Raw genomic sequence first — 10,213 nt, forward strand, 5'->3', positions numbered from 1 at the left:
CCTAGTGGGAATAGAAGTAGTAGGATTCTAGATTTAATAAAGGATTGCCTGGATCACTTCTAGTCTAGAGCTAAAAAAGGAAGTACGGAAACATATCAACGCAACGGAAAGGACAGAGGAGTTAAGGAGCTTGAGAGTCAAAAAATTCCCATGCCCTCAGCTTTCTGACCAAGAGAAAGTCACCTTTTATATCTCAGTCTTCCTATCTATATAATAGAGGATGTGACACAGGCTCATGTTTGCTAAACCCTGAGATTATAAAGGAGCGGTAGTAAATATGTGCAATCTACGTTGACTTAAATTGAGCTTTAAAAAACACTTTTTAAGCAACTATCTAATGCAGATTATGTGTCTCTCTATATATATATTTCATAATAGCTTTTAGAAATACATGTCATGGCCTTTATTTATGATTTAATTGTGCTGGTGTCACCATGACATGATTTCATTTGAATTATGACTCCAGTGGGAAATCAGCATGTCACCTCAAAGTCAGGGCAAGTCTTCAGGGGACAGTATAAGAGAGAGGCAATCTGGGAAGGAGTTTTCAGAGCTGTGGTAAAGTTAATGTAATTTGATATAGTGACCAGAGCTAAGTGACACATTTTACTACCTGCAGTGGTTGATAATGGTCTGTAGGAGCCCAATTTTGAAACTTTCTTGTTTTTTTCTTGTCTTCTCATTTGATGTGGCCTGACCTCCAGTTGTCTCATCCTTTATCCATGGGAATCTCTTACTAGTTTTCAGTCCCAGTACTTTTATTGTACAATTCACTAACCTCTTAGCTGATAAACTAAGGTTGCACGAAGTAAGTTAAATAAGTACTTTTGCACAGCTCTGATAAAGAGTAATAAACAGGCAGAAGGATACAAAGTTGTCTACTGTTGCTCAGTCAGCTAACAGCCAGTCAGAGATAGACAAGGAAAATTACCTTTTATACTCCATCAAGATATTCAGTAAATGTAGAAATTTGTCTTCTTGCCGTACATTGACAGGCACCCAAGAAAGACTTAAGAAATAAATAAATTAGAGAGACTTAAAGACATTAAATGGGGAAAATTTTGGTAACATTTATTGTCAGCTATAGCTACTCTTGTTCTCTTTTTTACTGCTATTCCTTGGCTATAAATTCTGTAAGAATCAAAACTTTCAGAAAGAAAGTTGGTTTAATATGTAGTCAAAATGCCAAATGGCTGGAAGTGAGCCCAGGGAAAGAAATCTTTTCTTCATTTCTCCTAGAACTTCTCCTCAAGACAAAGCTTGGCAAAGTATGTAGCTATGACATGCAAATCTTGTTTGGTTTTTTTTTTTTTGTTCACAATTCCATTATTTATTCTAGCATCTGTAAAATGTATTCTTTACAGCATCTCTGGGGACATATAAAAAATGTAAATCGACAAGTATTATAAACCTTGTTAGACTACTTCCTTGGAAGAAAACTCTTTACATTCCTCACAATAGCTGCTCTGTAGGCAGAAATGGAGGAAGTAGAAAGGCTCTGTATCATGGGCTTGTGCTTTTTTCAGACCAATGGAAAAAGGAAATTCCAGCAACTGGGTCCACCACGCTACAGTAATGCCTGTTTTACAAACCCAGATTTTAAGTCTAAATGCATTTGATAATAATGATTTGGTCTAAACACTTCAGCTCTTGCTGTCATGCACTACCAAAGCAGCATGGGTCACAGAGACATCACCCACAGCCTGGACTGCTCCACAGAAATAAGGAGCCCACTGCAGATACTGATGCAGTCATTTTACAGACTTTAATTAACAGTGCAAAGTAAACACAAGAATGTGCTTCAAGGCTTGTGCTACCCAAAGTGAGCTGTAGACATCACGAATCATTACTCACAAAAGAAGGATGAAGCAGGAGAAAACAGCCCTCAGAGTGGACCTTAATTCTACCTAGGACACCAGAGGCAGGCATGGAACTGCTAAAAGCACTCTCCTCAGAACTGCAGTGCTTGAATGCCATGGGACCGGAATAGGGACTATCCCTGCACAAACCCTAGGTGATTCCTCTGGCTTAGCAGCACTCTTGAGAAAAACTAGACACAGCCAAAAAAGTCGTTGCTGTCATCTTTCTGGATGCACATCTGTTAGCAGAGATAATTGTTCCAATTATCATTGGTTCTAACAACTTGATAAATCAGTGCAAATACATTTCAGACATGCATACATATTTAGCATTAGTTTTGTATTTGCAAATGTCTTAGGAGGATGTTGTAATGAAAGATATCAACTGCTATAAAATGGCACAGTATCTCGAAACTTGACCAAAGACTATGTTGACATTTTGAATGACAATGTGTCTTAATAATATATAACATGCTGCTAATGTCCTGACATCTGTTAGTCATCTATTCAACATTTTAAACACAACCACCCATGTTCAAAAATCTGAGCTACATAAGACCATGGGAATGATAAGGAATAGAAATAAAGGGATGAGGAAATTCACTGATATAATTAAGATGTATTCTTAAGGTCTCCAGCAGTTTCTCACAGTAGTAAAGACATTTAAAGAAATGCCAAGACTTGGAATTTGCTGGCTATGCCACACATCACAAACAGAAAAGCTGGGGAAAATAAGTTTTGATTTATTTTTTTTTGTTACAAAACAACCAAACAAACAAAAAAAAAAAAAAAAAAAAAATCCCCAAAAAACCCAAAAAAACCAAAAACAATAACCCAGTGGCATAATACTGGAAAGTTTAAAGAAAATAGCACTGTTTAAACAGTCAGACAAGATGCTGGTGTATGAAGCACAATGGGCTTGTCCTGCAGAAAACAGAAGACAAATTTCCACATCCAACTCAATTCTCTCCCACTGTAGCATGAGAACATGATTAATAGGTTGGGTCAAAATATTTACATTTAGAAATATTAATTTGCTCCTTCCCAAGAGGTTCTCTAAGCCTTAATGCATTGCTATTTTTATTTCTTTGATTCATATCCTGGTAACTCTAAACAAACAGGCACTTGCAGATTTACAACCAATCTAAACATCCATTAAAACCACGTATTGTGAAAGCCTCTGTTTCCTTTTCCTATCCACCTTATCATTTGGATCCATGACCTGGGACTCTCTGACCCACGTGATGGTGAAGCATCTCTTTCCAAATCTGGAGCATTCAAGCATGAGGAATAACCCAGTACTTCTCTTCTATAGTATTTGTGCAAGCAGCTTCTTCCTGAGAAGGATGGCACGTGGTCACACTTGGAGACAGGCAGTGCTGTTTTCAAGGAGCCAATGGAGAGAGAAGCAGTATGGAGAAAGGCAGGAAACATGTTCCCTTGTTGTGACTATCCTCCAGCCATGCTGGGTTTCTGGTGATCCCAAAATAAGATATCGGAGCTTGTTTCCCCATGAAGAGACTTCTCAAGCAGGATGTCTGGATAAAGCTGCAAGAAAACTCCTGAGGGTGCCTGCTACAGAGAGATGCAGCTGCAGGTTGAGTTGGGGTGATTTCAATGCATTCATTCATTCTCTATCAGTGTCTGCCCTCTTTTTAGTCACCTAAAACCTGGCACCTCTGTGTACCAACTCAGTGTCATCCCATGGACAAGACCTGTCCTACCAGTGACCTATTTAGCTTCTGATAACACTCTAAATTATGTCCTTGGGAAAGGGACCAAACCCAGAGGGCAGTAGTGTAAAATTTACTTAGAGATTTTTAATCCTCTCATTCAAATTAAAAGTGGATTACCTACTATCCTGGGCAGTTACTAATCTGATGGATATTAATTCTAAGGGTGTTCATAGAATAATATGAAAGATAGCAGTTCCAGTTCAAGTGGCATGTTATATATCAAATCACATCAAAACTGAGCTCTAAACATTTCTACAGCAGAGAATCCTGCTAGAGGCAACCACCAGCTCACCTTTGGATCAGTTTCTGAGCTCTTTACTGAGACTCTTCACTGAAGATTGGCACCGAGAGGCCCCAGAAAACCAGGTGTCTAAGCCCATGTCTGTGGGATCAAACCCGTCCCACCAATGATGGAATGACAGAGATGCACAACAAGCTCAAGAACACAACAAAATTATTTCCATGTCAGGTTTGAAAGCTTGTTTCTATTTACTGCACACTTAAACCTTGCACAGGGTGATTTTATTTTTTATTCAAACCATAATCTAGCTGCTACTACTAGAAAAAAAATATTTTAATGTATCAAGTCAGCTCTTTTGTTGTATCCCCAAACAGTCATCTGAGATTTACGTGAACCTTATCACATGCTAATTTTATCTCCAACTTTTTGGTAATTGCTCCTAATAGGGTCACTTTGGAAAACAGCAGCCTCTTCCTATGGGTTCCATGTTGCAGGACAATGAAAGAAACAGTCTCTGCTGTTTCTCAGTTTCCAAAACAGTCTCTGCAGTTTCTAAGTTTCCATGGCCAGGCATGCTGACAGGGTTTGGGAGCAGCCGTGTGCACCTCACCCTGACAAATGGCTCAAGGCTTGCAGACACTTCTCTTTTCCTCCCTCCTCAAGCAGAGTGGAAGAATGATGGAAAGGTGTGACAGCCCTGCCCTGCATCACGTCACTCACTGAGCTGGGGGACAGCACACAGTGAAATCTCTAAAAAATGCCTTTCTCCTCCAATGGCTTCCTTCCCTCCCACTTGTGAGCCTACCTCAAGTCCTCTTGGAGGTCAATAACAACAAACACAAGGGAATGCCATGCCTGGACCCACCTCCCTTGCCTCCAGAGGTGACCTAAAAAGGAACTATAAATTGCATATGTGTGATCCTTGTGCATCTGTATGAGGCATAAAGATGCATGAAAGGATTTATTCCTGATCCACTCGGTTGTAAAGATTCAATAAATATATTTAGAACCAGTGCCTTTTGAGCTGTGTGAGGGCACTTTGGTTTGGGTTGTTTTTTGTTTGACAACTAGTGGGGTTAATGATACTGCAAATGCAGTTAACTCTGTACTGTCAGAGGACACGATGGCTTGCAAGGGACCCTGTGAAAGGATCTGCTCAATTTCTCACTTAAGAGCTGCACCACTGATGATATTGGAGGTTTCCCATTCCCTGGGATATCACTCCACCTTGGCAGACCAAGAAACCTACTGTAATGAGCATGCATTTCAGTATCCTGAACCTGGCTTAGCTGCCCAGGGTAAGAATGGTGCAGTAAATTGTGGATCTCACTGATGTGAGGTGATGTGTAAGGTCTTCAAGCAGAAAAGCCCCCAGGACCATAGGGTGTTAATAGCCAACTTAGAAATAGCAGTAGAGATTGGGTTAACTATAAAAACACTTAAAGCTGTCTCCACCTTGCAAAAATGGAGTTCTTATTTTTATGACAAAGACTTTCTTAGCTGCAAGTGTCAGTAATGTGTTCCTCACTCCAGGTATTTATCTAATATAATTAAGTGTGAAGTAGAGTATAACATTGCTGAAATGCAATATAAATTAATTCTGCATTCATAATGTATAGACACAATAGAGTGTATTCATTACTCCTCCATTTTTAAAGCATATTTTGGCATTTTCTGCAACAATTTCTTACTTCTCTGGTTCCTTGCCTGAAAAGTAGCATCCAACTAGCCATTTATAAATGTTTTCTATCTATAGTGTTGTTATAACCCTTCTCCACCTCCATGATGCATATAGTATATATTTTCCACTTGGCAGGAAAACAGATGAGCAACACTTTTGCTTCTGCAGCTGTTGATTATGCAGAGGGGAGGCTGCTACGATTTCCCCTAAGGGAGCTTAGCAAGGTTTCTTTTAATTTCTCTTTGTTTGAGGCATGCCTTTACAGCCAGCAATTCACTCAGCACCTTGACCATGAATCCCTTGTAAACTGGCATTTGCTCAGCCTGTTTTTAGGCACAGTACTTAATACTGTTCTTAGGACATATCTAATTACTGAATGAGGGGCAACATGTGACAGGATTTTAGTTAATTATACTGGGGTGGGCCAAGTTGTAACAACATTTTGGGTCAGGCCAGGGTCTCAAGAGATCATTAAAATCTGAAGTAGGGTACTTGACAATAAATACCGACACAGAACTGGATTTGATTCCTTTAATTCTGAAAGAAACTAAAGCAAACTCCTTAGCTAGCTGCCTAGGCTAATTTTATACAGCATTATTAGTTTCTTCTTTTATCTGGCACAACGATGTGTTTGGATATTTACTGGTTGTTAGAAAAGACCAGGGCAAAGAAACCTTCTCATGCTGGTGGAAATCAGTCTCTGGCTAGTGATAAAGCTTTTTTTTCCTTTTCCATTTCATGTTTTAAACAAGAATTACCAAAAAAGAAAAAGAAGAAGAAAAAAGGAGGGGAGCAGGGAGAAAAGATCTGCTGCATGAAAGATAAGGATTGATGAACTGGTTTCCATAAAAACAGAATCTTTGATCCTTTGCCCAAATTTGAATCAAATTTGCTGAGATCAGCATTTTTTGCTTTCCCTTTCCACATAGCTCCTCTGAATCACAGGAGGCAGTAGCAGGCATGGATTTGCAGCAGCTCCAAAGACATTAAGTAAACACACCTTGGGGCCCATCACTGTTGCTTTTCCACTTCTCTGATGTCACTGGGTTAAAACCCAAGGCAACTAAAAACTGTATCTCAGCTCCGTACAAAGAGAGGTCTAGAGGTATGTGGAGAAATGCAGCTTACATTCATTAATGTATTCATATTTGATAACCCATTTCTGTAAGTTTCTAAACCAAAGCAGTACTGGCACACAAGTATGCACAAATACGTATTTGAAGACTGTTCTACCAGAAGGCAGCTGAAATGGGCCTCGGTTAACAAAACAACTTTGCTTTATCCCCTACCCACATCTGAAAGCTCTAAACTGGAAACTAAATAAGTGGAGAGAGAGGCAGAAAGGACTGGACTAAGCCATGAGGTTTGCATCTAGATATGAATTCCCTCCAAGTTGCTGAAAGCAAATCGAGAATGGATTTTTTTAAATTCAATTTAAAGAAATAAGGCTAGGAAGTCATGCCAGAGTCATATACTGGAAAACTACTTACTCAAAATTAAAGTGCCCCTTTGAATACAACTTGGTTGGTGTTAATGTAAATAATTCATCCTTCCCTCCTGAGCCTTCCCTTTCCTCACAGGCATTTCTCCATTTCCTTTTGATCTGTGCCTTCACCTCCTGGCTACCATAGTCATGTTACAGTGCATTCCTTGGCAGCTGCTTCTCCCACAGATCATTTCTCCCCATCGGTGAGCCTGTGGCCACCTCTCATCTCCTGATGTCAGCTCTATGGGGAAAGGACTTTCTTCATGACTTCATTGGTGGGTGGGCTCAATGAACCCAAATGATTCTCCAGTGATAAATCATTAATGTCATGGGAGATGGTTCCATTGGGATGACCCAACACAACACCTAACCAGCACCACACAGGGAAGCCTGTTCCCCCTCTCCTTCCCTTCTCCCACGGCTTGGCTGGTGCCTCCAGCACCCATTTTGCCTGCATTTAACTGAGAGGTGGAATGGGAGCAATTGGCTGGAGGCTGGTGGGAGGGGAGAGGAGGACAAGAAGGAGCAAACTGACAGCCAGCAGTACTGACCCATGAGATGCTTGGAACAGCAATCTAAATCAGACACTGGGAAATCAGATAGACTTTTTTTTTTTTTTTCCTTCAGAGGCCTAAAATTAAAGGATACAAAGCTACACATAAGTGAGAAACAAAGTCAATGGAACAAAGCCAATTTAAAGTAACTAAGTAGGTTTGGTCCCTAAAGTTCATGAGTTATTGGCATGAAGTCTCTCCCCCCACCCTTTTGATTTTCCTAATGATCACTTCCACTCCCTTGTTCTGCACCACTTTTGCACTGGTACACTCTAAAGGTCCCCTTGCAGAGTAAGACCTGACAGGCACTGAGGCAGAGGAACATTCTTGTTACTCTCATGGTTTATACTCTGAGTGGGGCAGTGGGCTCCTTCCGTGCCAAGAAGGGAATATCCAGTCAATCCAGGAATTCACTGAAGGTGTTGCCAAATCTAGTGCAAACCCCTCTGGGCTCAGTCACACATCTGGGAACTGCCAGTTTTGCCTGTCCACAGGTACAGTACAAGTGATTTAGGCACTGTGCATTCCTCTGCTATGGCTGACAAAGCAGCCTTCCCCAAGCCTGCAAAGAGTTAACCTTGGCTAGCAGAGAAAGGAGGGGGAGAAAACAAAGGACAGCTCATAGGGTGGAATTAAACCCCTGTGCTATTAAAACTGGTAAGGTCAGTATCACTGCTTGCTGAGCTCATAACAAGCCCTAGATTTTCCAAGCGTTTTCCATGACCTTGTCTAATCCAAGCAAGGTGCTCCTGTAGTTGGTCACACTTGTATAGAAAGAGACTGGGAATGAAAAGAAGAGGGAGGGAGGGAGGAGAGGGAGCAAGAGCTTGAGCCTCACCCTGAAAAGGATTACAGCACGTGCAGTTTTATTTCATGGTCTGCCAAATGCCCCTTGCTGTGTCTCTGAATGGAAAATTGGATAGAAGAGTGAGCTGGAATTTACAGAGCCTTTGAAAAGCAACTGGTGTCAGCATGTGCTCCAAATATGCCAAGTACTTCTTTCAATAGCGAGAAGGCCTCTTTTGGGCTTTATGGGACACATGACAGTAGGCAGAAGACAACAAATATTGCCCTGCTGTGACCCCAGCAGAGAGAGAAATCTTCCCACATCCCCCAGCCTACAAGGCCAACAGAAGGAAATATGATCACAGCTATTTTTATCTGGTGTGCATCTTGCCACAGTGCTGTAGCCAACATCTGCTAAATACAGCTGAAGAAAAGCACCTTTCCTGGATGAGATGGAAAGTTGGTGTGGCTTGCTGGGTTCTTACTGGGAGCTTGGCTCCTCTGCTGCAATGGGCCTGAGGTGTGCCCCCATTTCTTTCCTAGAACTGAAAGAGACAGGATTTTTTTGTTTGTTTCTCAGGGTGAAAGGTCCTACACACCTCTACCTGGGGTTTCCAGTACCAGCTCTGAGAGGTGAGGGCCAGCAGCAGGAACATCACATCCATTGTATGGACACCCTATGCAGCATGGCTGTGGCCTTAGCTGGGCTGCATGGGTGTAAAGTGTCTCGGTGGGTTTAGATGAGCTTCCATCCAAAGAAAGCCGTGTACAAGGTAGTGCAGAACAGCACTATAAATACCCAGTGGTTCCTACTGGCATAAACCCTCAGTCTGATGCAGCTCTGGGACCCGCAAGAGGAGGTGAGATCTGAGCTGGCTGCTAGGCAGTAGTGGAATTCTGTTGGAGTGATACCTATGACTTTACAGGGAGGTTATATGTTATTATTCCTTTTTCTTGTGAGCTTTGTTTATTGTTTTTGGAATGGGATAAAGTGAAGAAAATTTGGACTTAAAAATGACTTGCATGGCCTGATGTACAAAGATAATATACATAACAGCCTAAGACACAGATTACAGAAATGCACCAATATATTTTTAATTCTGGATTATTTTTAGGCACATAAGAAGTATGGAGAGCTTGCTTCTCCAAGCAGGGGTGTGATCAGGGGTGTTCTACCCAACTTCAGTAAAAATAAAGTGATGTTCATGAGGACCCTCTGCACAAGGCTTGGAACACACTTTTTGCTTGAAGGAGAAACAAGCATAGGCTTACAATACTTGGCTTAGCAAAACCCAGAATGTTTTGGGTCAAAACAGAGAAGTTTCTGTAAAAATGGAAAATATTTACTGAAATATTCAGATGTCTGAAAGTAATGTTCTGTAATATAAACTGCAAGGTCACTTTTGTTCTAGCATGGGCAGGTCTGTGTCAGCAGTCTGTCCTTGTGAGACATTCTGCTCTGTAACCATCTGACAGGCAAACCACCACATGCACAGATAGGAAAATGCCACATTGTTAGGGTTTAAGTTCCTAAAATCATCATCAGAAAGAGAGGGGAGGGGGCAGATAACATTTCAAAATACCAGGGAATTGCTGTTTTTTTCCCACTGAAAACTGTTCATATATAAGTCATCATTTCCTACTCACATTCAGACTTAGAATTGTTAGCTTCACTGAGAAACAATGACAGGGAGTATGTTCAATAGAGTAGCCATGCTTTTATAATTGGAAACAAATACTGGTGAAAATGGATCTAAAGAGGCTTGTGTTTCATTTGGCAAAACTTTGACTTTGAGGAAACATGATATTGCAGTACTTTGCAAGAGGCCAGACTAGAGTTAGAGCATGAAAGGGTGCAGTGGGAGGGTAG

The sequence above is a fragment of the Serinus canaria genome, chromosome 2 (assembly GCF_022539315.1).
Source record: "Serinus canaria isolate serCan28SL12 chromosome 2, serCan2020, whole genome shotgun sequence".
In the NCBI taxonomy this organism is placed as follows: Eukaryota; Metazoa; Chordata; class Aves; order Passeriformes; family Fringillidae; genus Serinus; species Serinus canaria.